At 38.7% G+C, this 16,752-nt stretch overlaps 1 protein-coding gene across 5 annotated transcripts in view; it reads right to left on the bottom strand.

Moving 5' to 3' along the window:
• The window catches only part of PRMT8 (protein arginine methyltransferase 8), a 57,768-nt gene that overhangs the window by 29,976 nt on the left and 11,040 nt on the right, over positions 1-16,752 (bottom strand). Inside the window, exon 1 of one of the 5 annotated variants that reach the window (XM_079333406.1) lies at positions 9,721-9,770. The exons of the other annotated variants lie outside the window; for them this stretch is intronic. The gene's annotated coding sequence lies outside the window, so the exon portion shown is untranslated. Of the gene's footprint in view, positions 1-9,720; positions 9,771-16,752 lie in introns of those variants that run through there. 5 annotated transcript variants of the gene reach the window in all.

The following is a 16,752-nucleotide window of genomic DNA, read 5'->3' as shown; positions in this document are numbered from 1 at the left end:
TCTCTGTGTGACTTCATGATATATAGAGTTGCCTATCTGCATCAATGGATAATGCCAAAGTTTTTCTTTGAAAACTGGACCAAATCCAACATGGAACGACAAGGCTGTCTGGGAGTACAACTCCAAAATACAAAAGAGAACTGGGTATTCAAAAATCATGAGCTGTGTTCAAAAATTTGAGCCTTTTAGATATATCCATCTGTCTACAGAGAGACAAGATGGTGAAATATGCACAATTCATTTTTAGGAGGTTTGTGACAAAAGCTGTGGTGTATAACGAGTAAAAATAAACTTGAATTTCAATTCTCCTTTCTTGATATTACTATGGAGACACCAGGCTGGAGGTTAAAATTCCAATCCTTGCAAAACTGTTGTTCAAGCTGCAGTGTTTTATTCTTGACAAATTCTTATTTATGGCATTTTTATGACATTGAAGTGGTTAACTGTACCTTCTGCTGGGAAATGCTTAACTTTTCCTTAAGAAGCTAATTAAGAATGGAATTACAGTTTTAATTTATTCAATTTCAGCATCATCTTCCTTTCAAACAAGAGGCTTTATCATATCTAAATGTCAATTTTACTTATTTTTGGAGCCAGCTATCTTTCTCTGTCAGAACTACTAGAATAGAATATGCCTAACACCATTTTCATTGGTCTGAACTTAATAATCAAGACCTCTAGAGTGCAAGAGATTATCAACTGATATGCAATCACCATAGTGATTTTAACAATACAGCTTCTTCCTTCTGCAGATATAAAAGCACAGCCAAATATAAGAGGTATTTGCTATCCTCCTGCCAAAATTTAGGTTTCAACAAAAGCTTCTTGGCAGTCATCATACAGGTTAAAACCTCCTTTGACTCCTTTATCTTGTATTGTTTTGAAGTCCTTGTCCAAGGCTTATCTTAAGTGATCTTTGGATAGGGCAAAGAATCTAATCCATTATCAGAGAAGTTTTAACCTGATTTTCTGAGGAAATAAAGCTCTTACAGTATCTTGCCTATGCCTCCCATAAATAATTTTTGAGCTTGTCCAAGCCAGTCTGATTTGACAGAAGTGTGGAAATACCAAATCCAAAACCAGAAATTAGGTAGGAGGATAAGTGATTTGATGATCTAGTAGAATTGAAGCAGCTAGATTTCAGTTGTCATGTTTTCTACCTGCTCTAGGTCTATTGAGCCACCTGGCTGGTGTTACATGTACAATGTGTAGCCTCCAGACTGGATGATCAGTAATGGTGGTGTACAAAGAAGATCAGGCTCTGCTCAGAACTTAATTAGATCTGAGGACATAAAGAGCACATACTTGAAGGAAACATGGCTTTGTTAGTTCCTCTACACATGGGAAAACCTTTCCATGCTGAAGTACATGCTTTCAGGAGCTAGGACCTTTGAAGACCAGTAAAGAACCTTTACTTAGTGGAAGCTTTATGTTATCTAAAAACCAGTATGAAATTGCCAATTCTTCAGCAGCTATAAATCTGCTTTCTGCTTAATGAATACCAGGCTCAGTCTGTTTTAAGTTGCACATAACTCTGAGTTCAATGCAAATGCAAATTTATCTAAACTCTAAATCTAGTCAGACACACTCTGTAAGAATACAGGGAGAGAGCTGTTTCTTAAAATTGCTTGCTTTGAGGCCACCCCTTTTTCAGCCACTTGAAAGTGAGGTGCTGCTCTGAACTTTCTACATGGGTTGTTTGAAATGCCAGAACAACCTGTCATAGACAAACCTGCCCATTTGTTATCAGCAGGAAAGTCACTGTCCTTTATGCAGACAAGCATAGCTAAGAGTGTATTACAACTGTGACATCATATCCCTAAGTAATGGTGATAGGAAAAAATATTGTGAAAACACTGACTCTTTTTTTCTTTAAAATAAAGCCTCTGTCCACAACACCTGAGACTGATCAGAACTAGATTATTCCTTAGATATCCAAATCCTCAAAAAGTCAAAGGAAAAGATGCAAGTTGGTCATCAGTATCATAAGCATCAGTATCATGCAGCCTACTTAGGCTGCAGCAGAAATAACCCCAAGTAGCAAAAAGGAATGTAAAGATCACAACATTTAAGAAGTTGTTACTTACTGTGCAGAAGCTAAAAAGAAATTTAGACATGTGAATGCAAGATAGGTGCCATGATACCTTTGTGGATCTGGTACTTCATACTGTCAAGATTTTTAATGGGCACTGTCTGATGTATAAAAGCCAGAATTTTCTTAGTGCCAGGTTACAAAATAACTAATGCAATTTCCAGTTTCCAGTATTCCTGGGTATGCAGGAATAATTCTTCTCCCTAACAGATGTTCAGCACTGAAACAAATGCTTACAGGATGTGTGGGGTCTCCAACTGAGTAGTTTGTAAAACTCAGCTGGAGAATATCCCTTACTGGCCTTTAAAGTTATCTTTTATCTGAGCAGGGTGCTGCTCAGATAAAAGGTCCTTTCCACACATATTTTTCTATGATATTAAGACATTATTAAGTTGTATTTGCACTGAGCAAGAGATACAGGTGGCAAGGTTTATAAACCTGAGCCTAGTGCAAATTATGAAGTAGGTTATAAATTCTGGTGATAGATTTGTACACAGAATAAGAACAGAACCTGCTTTCATGAGATTAAAGAATACACACTAAAAGAGGATGAGGACATATCACTCAGGAATGAAAACCTTCTAAAGCTACGTGTAACATAAGGGAACAGAGATTACAGGAAATGAGTTGACAAATTTTAAGAACACGAATGATATTAAGTATTTGTATTATTTATAAATGTGTGAGCAGTTCTAGACCATTCTGTGTGCCAGTGCATGTAATTAAAATGCTCTTCATCCAATCTGCTCTCATGGCTGCTTAGTTCATGGTGCCATTGGGAAAAAAAAAAATCAACAAGTTACAGATGTTGACATTTAATTGAACCTGTGTTAGTTTTCATAAAAATGGAGATTTTGCAAGGCATGTAGAGTAGAATGTCCCATGCAGGGCATGAAAAGTCCAAGTTTAGAGGAGGAATAAAAAAGGAAATATGAGAGAATTGCATCGGTATTAACCGAAATTTATTCTTTGCGAAGCACCTTGTGGAAGAATAGCAAAGCATTATTTTAAACGTGCTGAGAGGCACCTTTCTTTAGGAGAAGGTTGCATTTTGATTATCTTTGGCATTTGGTAGATCTAATGCCTATTATTATTTTAGATTCCATATCACAGCAACACCTTCTTGGTTTGCAAGATCCCTGCTACAAGAACAGCTGGAGAAATGCCTTGTGTTTCCACCTGACTCGGTGGTGTGGAGCAGATGGTCTGTCAGTAGATGCTGCCCATCTGTTTGTTTGGAGCCCCTTGAGCCTCATTAGGAGTGAGGTAAGTTGCACAGTGAGGAGGTTCTCAAGTGCTGGCTGAAGTCTCAAACCTGCTTCTATCACAGCTTCAGCTCAGCAGGGAATCCTGTTTTGGAAGTGTTGTCCTCCGGTGGATAAGACCAAAAGTGAACTGCAGTTGGCAGATGGCTAAATTAATTATTCTTTTCATAGGGTAGAGACTAATCTGGCTGCTATCAATAATCTGGAAATGGATCTCCATGAATAACCATGCTGTTGCCTCCACATATGAAGCATATGGATTTGTAGTAGTTTAATGGTCTCTGCCATGCAAGTCAAGCATCTGAAACTGAAGATTTAAATAAATGAGAACTATAGATAAATAAAGAAAGCTGTGATGATCTGTGGCTAGATGTCCTGCGGTTTTATTTCCATTTCTCACCATAATCAAGAATAGGAGATGTAAATATATTCAAGCATACTGGTAATTTTGATACAAGATTGATACCTATAAGTAAATCTGGCAGACTGAGAAATACAGGCTAGGCCACTAGGGCTGGGTGTTTCTCAGAGACATTCCAGACTTCTCAGCTTTTTCCTGAATCAGGACCATATATCAGGGCTCCTAGGAAAAGCATGCTTTCTAATGGAGCTCTTCTGAATATAGTGTCTTGCTAAGACTCATGAGCTTCTTGGATAGTTTATGCTAGAGTAGCCTTTCTCCTGTTCCAGAATCCAGTTTGCAAAGTTCACTCTGGTGTGTGAACCACAGAGAAGCACACCAGCAGCTTCACAAAGCCAGTGTCTCTTGCAGGATGAAGCTTCTAGACCACAAAGATTTGTAGCTATGTCTGGCATGGCAACACTACAAGTCCCTGCTTTTTGTGGGAGCATCCTGACACTTTTCAAGGACTCATGAAAGGCAAATAAAACCAAAAGATTAAAGAAAATCCTCCCTGTCATTTTAAGTCTCTCATTTTCTGACTAAAGAAGATGAGAATTTAATTTAATTCAATTTCATTCTTTATTCTCTTGGTAGAAGCTAACATGGCAGTGAAAAACAGGAAGGTGCCTTAATGTGTGGTCCCCAGCCTATCAATGTTGACTGTATGAAATTCTGATATCATCACAGGAACTTATAATTTAGGTCATAACTGTGTGATTGTTATTGACAACAGTACGTTACATAATTGGTATCAATTCTACCAAAATTTGAAGAACACCTAACACCTAAAATAGCCAGTAAAGGCAGGGAGCACTTTAATTGACTAATCACCATGGAATACTTTTCCTCTCCCATTCAATTATCCAGAAAGAACAAGCACCAGGCATAAACTATGTTGTATGTTCTCCTGCAACAGATTTGTCTTCTGAGATGTCTGGGTTTTGGGAGTTTTGACAGATCTCTTGCCTTTAAAGTGCTACATCCAAAACTATCTAGAACAAAAGAAATCAAGATGCACAGATATAAGAAGGAGAAATAGCCTGCTCTGATAGAGCTATTAGAGGCTTATTTTTGTGGCTGTTCAGAGGGAAGGTTTGAGGTATGACTACTGCCCGTCTATTGTTGAAACTGGAAAGAGGAAAAGCTGATAACAGTATTTTCAATTTGAATTAGGCTACAGCCTCTGGGAAATAAAGAGCTTTTCCAAGTTTAATGTCATTTTATTTCTGATTTGTCTTTCAGGGAGTTACACAAGGGAAAGAAATATCTCTGCATTAATAAAATGCATCAGGTCTTCCAGATGATTTTTAAATATCAGTCCCAAATGAAAAGAATCTAAAAATAAACCGTATCAGTTTCATTCCTGGGCATTCATTGCACAGTCACCTCTATATTTGGTAGTGATAATTGTTAATGCTATAAGCTTACTAATTGCACTAATATTGATATTTAATGTCCCACCTGGCCTGACTGGGCAGGCACTTGCATGCCATCAACAAGTAGCACACAGCTATGGTATTCTGCCATTCAAGTAGTCAAACTGCACCAGTCTTGCCTCATTTTTCTGGGCAGGATGGAAACACTCTCAGTTTTATGTGTGGCTGAGAGGACTCACCAAGACCTGTGAAAGCAGCACCAGTTCTAGGGCGGCTCGATACTGTGAGGGAGAAGCTGGAACAAGGGTAAGGGGTTCTTCTTGTGTGCACATGAACAAAGTTCAAGGTTGCTGGTGAGTCATGTTCCCTGCTGCTTGGGTAGTTTTGGTACTATGCAATCATACAGAATGAAGAAATCATTCCATGCTATGTTTCCCTGGGAGTAGCTCAAAGCCTATATCGTTATTTAGCAAGTCACGACTCAGCTCCTTTTCCCCCTGTAAAGGGGCTCAGTACATAAGGAGCCAATTTTCCAGGACTGCCTTTGCACCAACTTGGACTAGCTGGAAGGAGCATCTAGGTTTCTCATTTCTCTGCCCTTCCTTCTCCATGCAACAGAGAGAACTCATCAGTGTTGCTAGAATACTTTTTTGCAGTATAACTCGAAGTGTGAATTGATTTAAAGGCTGCCCTTTCATTCCACTGTGGAGTCCAACATTCAGTGTGCAAGGCTGCATAGAAAAACTCTCCACAACGGGTGCTGGGTCATCCAGGTAAGCTGATGTAATTCCACATGAATTCTGAATTACAAACAATTTATCATCATGGCAATGAAACCATGAATGGTGCATAAGGATCTATAGTCAGAACATTAAGGGCCTGTTAACAGATGGTAATTAGTTCTATTTTAAGAATGGCTAGGCAAGTCAGCTCTTTTTGTGACAAGAAAAAAATAAGGACAAGGTCATCTTCTGAGGCACGAAACCCTAGCAGTTGTTTTTACTTTATGATCAGCTATAACCCAGGAAAGACATGCTCCTGTTATCTGGAAGCAGTACACAGAAATGTAAATGTGACTGAAAGTTTTTATTGATTTTCATGTGAAGAGAGATATTCATGTGCCAGATTACTTTAAAACGCCTCGCATCACAAGGCACAGCTTGTTGTAGAAATAGCAACAGAAGTTTTAGAAGCCTGCACTGAAAATATCAAAGTTGAATGCAGTGAAGAGGAAGAGTTTGTTGCAGATCATTGCATAAAGAGTTATGAAGATACAAAGCCAGAGAAGTGTGAACTTTCCATTGTGATTTTCTTATTGGTTTCTACTATCATTGCTGCTTTGTAAGTGCCTGCCTTGCTGAACAGGCAAGGCAATGGAAATGAATGGAAAGGGAACAAAAGGGACTTGGTACTTTCAATCTACTTTGCATTGCCCTGGCAAATGCATGAAAATCTGTTGAGGAGAGGTCAAGGGAGTTGGAGCCTCCATTATCAATGCTCACAGCAGCTTTCTTGTAGGAAAAGTTGCTGTATCACTGACTGGCCTCTTCCCCTCCTCTGCATCATCTTGACTGATTCTCTAGTGACAAAGAATAAGAACCAGAAAGTGCTAATCAACTATAAAACCAGCTATTTTTAGGCCTTTTCTCAGTATCAGGCAGTAGGCTGAACTTCACATGAAAAAGTAGAACTCCACTATTTTTAGAGGCTAATTATTAACAAAAATAACCAGAGTATTCTATCTGTACAAATTATTTTCTTAAATTAGCAGAAAATTTAATGGAAACCCTTCTCTGCTTAGCAAATTTCTAAGGCACTGATCTCTGAAAGTCACTTTGCAGCTGATATACCAGTCTTCCCCTCTCACTGACTTTCAGCTGTTTCAAACAGCTCTATAGGAAGTTCTTCAGGAAGACAATATATTCTGTAGGTTTTGCTGGGCCTTAGTACTTAGGAGGAGGAAAATATCCAGTTGACCACCTACTCCATGTCCTAGCCAAGCTCATCATCTACACTCAGCCTAGTTTCAGATGTACTTCAGCTCTAGAAGAGGTCTCTGCCCAAGAAGTGTCCATGTTTATTATTTCTTACCCTCTTCAAGGTGAGGACAGAAAGAAGAGTAAGACAGAGAAATGGCAGTTCCTGAGCTGTAGTGACAGAGAAAATCAGCACACTGACTTACAGTTCAGTGCTGCTGCAGAGCTACCATCAAATGGGCACCAACATTGAATAGAAGTCCCACATTTGGCACTTCCATTTGTCAACTAGCAAAACCCAACATTTCCTGGCACAGAGCAATGACACCCTGCCACTTCCTTTGGTGCTGTAGCTCACTGGATCTTAGTATCTTATAGCACAGACATTCTCTTCATCACCTGGCAGTTTTTTGTCCTCTCTGTTGGTCTTAAGTCCATCTCATTGTGTGACCTTGAAGGAATCAGCCATTTCTTGGTGTGGGTTAACAGAATTTTGCATCTTTTTGTGACAGATGAAACCCCTGGAGGTGGAATGTGGCTATCTGAATCAACACTTATGATGGAAGATGGCTCACTGAAGATGGGCAAGGATGAAGTGCCTGTGAAATTCAAGGAATAATGCAGCCTACAGCTGTTGGAAAGAAGCTGATTTTAAGTGAATCAACTGATAGTTTAAATTTTTCTCCCTGAGTTCATTAAAAGAACATGAATACCTCCCTGAGTTAGCCAGACTTGCAAAGGAGACTGTGCTTATATGACCCAACATAAAGTATGAAAGTTGAGAAACTAACAGAATAATTTCAGTGAGAGCAATGGGGTCGAGATGCCTTCAATTCACATTATCCTCCCCTGTAACTGAGAACACCTAATGTCATGACCATGGACATATTACAAAAATACATTTGTACTATGATTTAACTGCAGCTGTAGTTCTTGTATTTTTCTAAGCTAAACTTTTTTTTTTATATTCCATTTTCAGTGCATTTTGTACCTCTCTGCTAAATCAGAAACTCCATATAATGTCAACTGTCTTCAAAAGAGACATTAATAAGACATTTGATATTTAATGTTACAACTTCCATGCAGGAATTTCTAGAAGAAACTGATCAAAAGCATATTGTAGTCTGATGCCTCTTAGCAATTACTATTTTTATTTGTAGTCATTAGACTACAACTCTTCTGATGACATACAAAGCTTCATTTTTTTTAAATCAGATGTAAAAGGTCCAACTGTAGTTAAATCACTGGGGAGAGAACTGGCAGAAAGCCATTTTAGCTTGTGCTCAGGATTGCCAGCTGCTAAAACTAAGTCAGTAATTTTTTGGCCTCACAAACCTGGTTAAGACTATGAAAGGAGAAAAATTGTGACTGTTCTCTCTGGGGCACTCCAAGTTCAAGAAGAGAGTTCCCCTTGAGATCTACAATGAAGAGTGCACCTTCTCCCTCCAGGAGTGAGAATGTATGAATTTTACACTGACTAGTTTCAGGTTAGTTAAATATTATGAACAACCTACCCTGAGCCACCTCCATTGCTATTGACCAAGGGGCTGTCTCCACCCTGGCTTTTGCTGCTATAATTTCCCTTCCTTTCCTTGTTGCTGCCATTTTCATAAGAGATTGGCAGCACTTTCCTTTTGTGCCTCAGCACTTCTCTTGATGCTGATTCATAAGGCAACATATGTTATTTTGAGATGAGAGTGGGTACATGCTTGGCTAAGGCAGAATGGAAATCCTCGCCTGACTTGTGGACGCAAAGCACAAAGCTTTGTCCACAAAACACAACCTGTGACTGTCCTGACAGCTGTCAGTGCCTCTTTTGCAACAAGCAAATGCTGCTTGCACGGCAGGGTGTCAGCTGGATCTGGGTCCTTCCTGCATATCTCAGGCGTGCAAGGACAGTCTGCACCCTGCTCCCCCATCTCTGCAGCGGCCACACGTCCTCTCACACTTTTCTGTTGACATCCTTCCCAGATTCTGATTGTTTCTTGTCGTGTGAAAAGACCTGGCTCTGCCAAGAGCATCCACAGGAGCAGCTGGGTAACGAGACGTCCTTGTGCATGTGTGAGTGGTTCATCCTTCCCTTTGCTTAGGCAGCAATAGAGAAGCAATACAAACAATTGGTGTAGAAGCACTACAGACTGGAGAACTGGCTCCACTTAAAAAGCTGTAGAGCAATAAGGAAATTACTAGCAACAAGAGCAGAAAATGTAACTAGTAGCAAGACCCATATAACTGGGCTTCTGTTCAAATGAGTCTTCTGTTGATGCTGTGTAAATAGCTTGATCAGTGTGATGTTTTCTGATTTAATGCTTCTGACCCGTGAATTTCACTGATTCATGTGACTTTTCTTAACCCGAAAAGCTCAGAGAATGGGTCTCAGCCTTTGAAAGGTTTTTACTATTCACAGTTGTGAAGAAACCTTGAAAAGACTGAGTAAAAGTTTCTGGGTACAGAAAGGCCTATAAAAGTAACACATTGACGCAGATTCAGTGTCTTTTTTTAGACAGCCTTATCACCTTTCCACATATAAGGTTGGCATTATTGTTTTTCAGCCACAGTATGGGCACAGCATGATGTACAGCAATGCAAAATTCTTTGTTGCACCAACCCTATCTGTGTTCCAATGGCAGATCAGTCCTTCAGATTTTCTTGCCTTTTGATGTGCTGTTGTACTGTCCTAAAAATCCCCAAAATTAAAAAAAAAAAAAAAAATAAAAAGAAAGAAAGAAAGAAAAAAAAAGCTGCGAATTGTTTAAGATAATTTGGAGTTAAAGGATAAGACTGGAAGTTTCAGTTTCTGGTTATTTAAACACTAACACGATCTCAGAAAGTGGAAAAAAAGAACAGAGAAATAACAGAAGTAAAAATAGTGTCTCAATTCAAGGTGATTCAAGGTTTTATTGACATGGAGTGCTATTTTTTTTTTTTTCTTTTCTTTTTTGGAATATACCAAGCTTTATGGGACCCTGTTTCTTTAAATATTTCTGTTCATGGAATGATTGGCAGCTGAGTGGGATAGAGGAGGAGAAGAAGCATCAGCTCTCACTTCTGAACTGGCTGCACATTCAGAATTAATGGGTAGGGAGAGCTTTCTGACAAGGAGAAGCTTTTGAAAATGTGAAAAACACAGACAAAAGATAGGATTTTTCATAGACATATAAATCAGGGGAGTATGCTCTCAGTACTGTCATACAAATCAAAACCCACTGTGTTTGGTCTGTTAATATAACCAAAGTTTGGCCGCCAAACCACCGTAGGCTCTGTCTAGGATCAATGGAAAGAAAAAGATTTCTTTAAAGTATGGTTTGAGATGGGCAGAGTTGCCATTCAGAGGTGTTTGTCTCTGCTGCTTAGACAGGACAAGCTGGCCAGCAGCTCAGATACCTCATTGAAGCATTTGAATTTATGTGAGCAGGTTCCAGAACCTAGGTGAACCATTCAAAGTAAAATAATAACAAGAGAAAATAATAGAGTTTTGTTGATTCGATGATAAAGAAAGAACATTAGATCTCTATCCAATTAGTTGTGCATATTTCTTAAAATACCATGGAAAAATTACTGCCATCAAGAAGATCCCCTAAAAAGGATTGTAAAAATGGAGTGGTTTTCTTGTTTTCATTTCGGTTTTTTGGTGGCTTCTTTTTTTTTTTTTAGCCACTTAATCCCTGGAGGTATAAAATCATTCTGCATCACATAAAAAACCCAGTTTTTATTTTTCTCCTCTTGCTGACAACACACAAATTTTCAGCAGAACTCTGAAGCATGCTGCCATTCAGAGGAATGCAACATTCTGCCACCAGCAGCAAGACACACAAATAGTGTCCCTCAAACAATAATGTTTCTTTTGAAGATCATACCACAGAGAAAGATCTAAATCATTAAAAGATGAAGGAAGAAAAATGGAAACTGACAACAGCATCTCCCCTAACTTGTTAAGAAATCCCAAATAAACAGCACTACCTTATTTAACTAGGATTTCACACTAACACTAGATGATTAAGAAGGATTTTGACTTTATATTGATGTCAGAATAGCAAAGTCATACCAAGCAGTCAAAAAACTAAAACCAATGCAAAGTGAAAAAATGCTAAATATAGAATTGTTGCTTAGCACATTAAGTTAATTGACTTGACTTCCTTTGTTCTGCACAGTCTGTACAAATACTTTAATAAATCATTGGTCCTTTTCATTTTATTGAGACCTCAGTTCATCAGGTGCAAAAAACACCATAGTGAATAGAAATATGAACATGCTCAGCATTTCAAAGGATTGAATATTTGAGAAAAAACAGAGGCTGCGTTCCTTTGTTATAGATTAATAAATTTACCAGATTTTAAAATATCAGCAAAGAAGGCAAACATGATGTCTGAAATAGACATATAAAACAGATTCCCAGATTTATTTATAGGTTGTGTTTGGTTTCACAGAAGCACAGAGCAGTTGAGGCTGGAAGGGACCTCTGGGGGTCACCTGGTCCCACCCCTGTGTTCAAGCAGTGCCACCTCAGGTCAGCTGCCCACGTGTATCCAGATGGCTTTTGATTATCTCCAAGGAGAGAGACTACACAACCAACCTGGGCAATCTATGCCAGTGCTCAGTCATCCCTGCAGCAAAACAGTATTTCCTGATTTTAAGATGGAACCTCCAGTGTTTCAGTTTGTGCCATTGCTTCTGATCCTGTCACGGGGCACAGCTGGCAGTGGGAGATCCTGTGGGCTGGAAAGGGAGCCCAGAATCCAGGTGGGCATCTCTATGAGCTTTGAGGTTGTGTAGGTGTTACAGAATTCAAGAAAACAAGGCCAACTATATTTAATTGCTGAATCAAAGGTGTGAATGTTTGGAAGTGACCTAAACACAAAGAGACAAATGCATTTAAATGCTGCCTTTCTGCACTGAGAACTTGTATTACTAACAGCTCACCAAGTTAGTTCAGCTCAGCTGGTACTATATCTAAAATGTGAGGTTGGTTTGGAACTTGAAATGGAAGGTTGCATCTTCCTGTGATTCTCTACATCTAAACTGAATTTTGTCACAACACCCATAGAGAGGAACATAGCGAATACAAAGGAAACAAAGAAATATAAAGCTAGGACTTTTCCATGAAACTGCCTTTTTAAACACAGAGTTTCTCTATCAACATATAAATGCATATGTATATGTATATTTATGTACAAACACTTGATCTGATATAATACTTTAATCAGGATTTTATAATTTCACAGTGTTTGAGCCCACAGAGGCCTAGTTGTATCTTCTCTGATACAGTTTTAATAAGATTAACATGGGTGTACAAAGAAATTAAAGTCATGGGACAATATCCAGTTTGAATTTTATGTAAATATAAAACATTGCATGCATATGCATGCACACACATATGCCTGCTAAAGAATTTTGTGAGCAAAAATATTAATGTATCTTTAAGGAACTGTGTGGCTGAAATGACAAATGATCACAATGTTAAGGCAGTTATTGAATTATTAAATAGCATAGTCGTGCTCTCTCAGAATTAGGGTTATGTATCACATTTGCATTTTAGTTCTAAGAGGGGAGTAGAGTAACATTCTTGATTTGGAATAGTGTCAGAGAAGAAACTGTTGTGTGACTGAGTATCTTATGGTAATTCATTAATTATCATATTCTGGAACTGCACTGGTGTCAATGTTTTTTTTCATGGTGATGGTATTTTATAACCATGTTAAAGCAGCCAATTAAATTTAAATCTGAGGTTTCAAATGCCCATGTAAAGGCAAGTTACTTGTAAGTCTTCCTCCTGGTTTCAGCTGGGACAGAGTTCATTTCCTTAGTAGCTGGCACAGTGTTTTGGATTCAGTGTGAGAACTGTGTTGTTGACATACTGATGTTTTGGTGGTTGCTGAGCAGTGCCTGCTCTAAGCCAAGGACTTTTCAGTGTGTCATACCCTGTCAGTGAGCAGGTGCACAAGGAGATGGGAGGAAGCATGAAGGGATATTCCACTGAACATCATGCTCAGTGTATAAACTCGGGTGAGAAGGCTGGGAGCTGCTGCTGCTGCTCAAGGATGGGCTGAGCATCAGTCTGTGTTGAGAAACTACACTATGCATCACTTGTTTGTCTCTCCCTCTCAATTTTATAAAATTATTATTATTAGTAGTAATAGTAGTAGTGTTAATAACACTATTATTACTATTGTATTTTACATTCTTTCAATTGTTAAGCTCTTCTTAGCTCATGAGTTTTGCTTATTCTTTTTTTTTCTCCTTATTCTCCTCCTCACTTCCCTGGGGAAGGAATGAAGGTGCAGCTGTGTGGTACTTAGTTGCCAACTGAGGTTAAAGCATGACAGTCTGCTTAGTGATGGACAAAGAAATATTAATCTTTCAGCAGACTAGAAAGGCAATTGTGTGCATTTGTGAGACTAGTCCCCATTCAAAGCAAGGACAACGTATATGTTCTTAACCACCCTGTAAATTTAGCCTAATGAGCTACACTTGCTCATATTTGGCCATTAAATGATATTTGTTTGTTCTCACACTAGTTTACCTAGTGTGAGAAATTTCACTGGAAGAGACTGATATTAATGATCTGTCAATTCCAAGCTTGGTAATATATTTTATTCCAGGAGGGCTGTGAATGCCATAATTGACTCCAACATGTTTTCAGCAGTCATTTAAGAAAATAGATATGTATCTAACATGCAGAACAAAGGTAATACCTCTAGTTTCAGCAGAATTACTCTTGCTCCATATTATACAAGGTAGATGTGGAATGTTTTTAAATACCCTGCTGGTTTGGATCTGATTCTACAACAAATAATCATGCTGAGCGTTACTGACACACATGAGCAAACCAGACTGTTCAGCATTTCTTGCATTATTAATCAAACATCTACTGAAATGTTCAGAGGTCTTCAGTGATTTATGCTAACTACAGTGAGCTCTGAACCACACCTGCTAAAAAGGTATTTACACTGTATTTCAAAAGCAGCAATTGCTAGTCATGTTGATATAAATCAGGCTTTTACAGCTTTCTGTTAACCATCAAATAAGCTTTTGGTATCTTACACCCATTTTTTAAACACAGTTAGGAAAGCAATACAAAAAATATCTCCTAACATTTTTACACAATTGTGAAACAGAATGGTGAAAACTATTCTTGAGCAAAACCACCAGTGATTCATCCTTTTAAATATAATTTTATATATAGATGTGAGCTGGTTTCGAATCTATATAAATCTAGCATAATTCTGCTGAAATGGATGGATTTACATGACAGTAAACCTTTCTTGAGCTTAGAATACCTTTGTTTTCTAGTAGGTATGGTTAGAATGCCCAGTTTTACCAGGTGGAAATAGGTCTTGCAAACATAAATACTTTTGCTTTCTCTTTTACAAATCAACAAAGACATATTTTATGAGCACTGAGAAGCATTATTGGTTTTCTGCTGAGAAAGGAACAGACATAAACGGACAGAAAGATGGTACTGAGATTTTACCTTCAATAAAATAGTGGTATTGAGGCTATGAGAATAGTTTCATGTTTTCATGAAAATCTCACAAAAATAAGTGCAAGCACCTTCTTTGCTTAAAATTCTTATCTATCTTTGCCTCCCATTAAGTTTATCTGACTAAAAAAATTCTCTTAGAAAAGCAGGATAGAAACTGAATGCCAAATATGGAGAAAACAGAAATATAAACCCATTGGCCTAGTTTTACAATTTTTTCAGGCTAACCTTTATTAAACAGCATATACACTGTCAAGGCTCTAGTAGTATTATTCATTAAAGTATGTTTCAAAAATCTAAGAAGTGTGAGATGGAGTTTGGCACTGGAGGCTTGAATTAATTTCTTGGTGCTGAATAAGAAATTCAGATAGGTAGCACGACACATGCTTTGAACAGCCCTGGAAAGTGCAATCAGCTTTTGGATTTAATAGAATATAAAGATTCAGCAATTTTGATATTAATAGGAGGGTAATGTAGTTGAAACAGCAAGCTAGGAAAATGATCTTTACAGTAATGTGTCAAGCTCAGTGATGACAATGTGCCCATGAGGTGAGAGGAGGTCAGCTGGAGCTGAGCTGCTACTTAGAACCCTGACATGGAGATGAGTGAGGAATACTGCACATTGTCCTAGCTCTGCTCGTTGGAGTGGACATTGGGCTGGTTTCAGGTGTGTGTGCAAAGGTGTAAGAGTCAGTGAAACTTCAGAGTCTCTCTCTCACAGTACTGTAAATTCCTTACTTGCAAGATTACCAATTGATTAATCATTTGTAAGACAATGCTGGTAAAGGCAAATTTTAATGGGGAATTTCAAGAAAGCTGTAAAATACATACCTTGATAATTAATTTAAAAGAGTATTTTTTTTTCCTATGCTCTGTTCTTTCTTTTTTCATGACTGGTGGGGGTGAATCACAGGCCTAGAACTACATACTGTCTCTTCTTATTTCATAAGTGACTAATCTGTCAAAAAGCACTGAATGTTTGGCTTATTCACTTTGACAGAGAAATTGAGATTTGCATTAGACCTTACAGGCAGTTGCAATCCCCCCCTATTATTTCCTTATTGACAGGTTGTAAAAGGGTAAATTGATTCCCTCCTCTGAAGGCCTCCTGCTACCTCTGCCTACAGCTCCTTGATTCCTGACATTTGTTAAACTTGACAATGGAACAATGATCTGCAAGTACACAGGCACCAAAAGGGAGGCTGAGGAAAATGTGGGCCTGTGGCTAAATGGAGGAAGGACCCTGGGGACAATGGAGGAGGAAAAGGTCAAGGTACTCAGTGCTTTCTTCACCTTGGCCTTTACTGATAAGAACAGTCTTCAAGGAGTCACAGAGTGATTTTGTGACTTTTTGATAATGAATTTAAGTATGTCTACTGTTCCTGTGTTTCTCTGTATTTTGACTGTATTTCCCCATCTCCCCTCCCTTCCTCCCTTCCTCCCTTCCTCCCTTCCTCCCTTCCTCCCTTCCTCCCTTCCTCCCTTCCTCCCTTCCTCCCTTCCTCCCTTCCTCCCTTCCTCCCTTCCTCCCTTCCTCCCTTCCTTCCTTCCTTCCTTCCTTCCTTCCTTCCTTCCTTCCTTCCTTCCTTCCTTCCTTCCTTCCTTCCTTCCTTCCTTCCTTCCTTCCTTCCTTCCTTCCTTCCTTCCTTCCTTCCTTCCTTCCTTCCTTCCTTCCTTCCTTCCTTCCTTCCTTCCTTCCTTCCTTCCTTCCTTCCCTCCTTCCCTCCTTCCCTCCTTCCTTCCTTCCTTCCTTCCTTCCTTCCTTCCTTCCCTCCCTCCCTCCCCCCTCCCTCCCTTTTCACCCTCCCTTCCTTTTTCCTTCCATCCACCACCTGCCCACTTTCCTGACTGTCTTTCATCCCCCTTGCATTTTCTTTTCCACATTCACAATATAATTTTGCTATATAGTTTGACATCCAGTAAATTTGCAAATATATAAATATAGTATTTTCCAGAACAGGGTTTTTACTTGAGGGAACTTTACATTTGTCTCTTCTAATACAAATAATCTAAGAGATCAGCAAACTAACACACAGCTGAAAACAACTCAGCTGAAATTTCAGTCTGCAACATACTTTCTTGCACACTATGTTCCTTTTCTTTGTCTTCTCTGCCCAATAACTATTTTGTATCTCAGTTTTGCTATTTTGCATCCTTGGT

This window comes from Erithacus rubecula (genome assembly GCF_903797595.1).
Source record: "Erithacus rubecula genome assembly, chromosome: 1".
Lineage (NCBI taxonomy): Eukaryota > Metazoa > Chordata > Aves > Passeriformes > Muscicapidae > Erithacus > Erithacus rubecula.
Note: the sequence above shows the minus strand (reverse complement) of the source record. Positions and strands in the feature narration are given on the sequence as shown.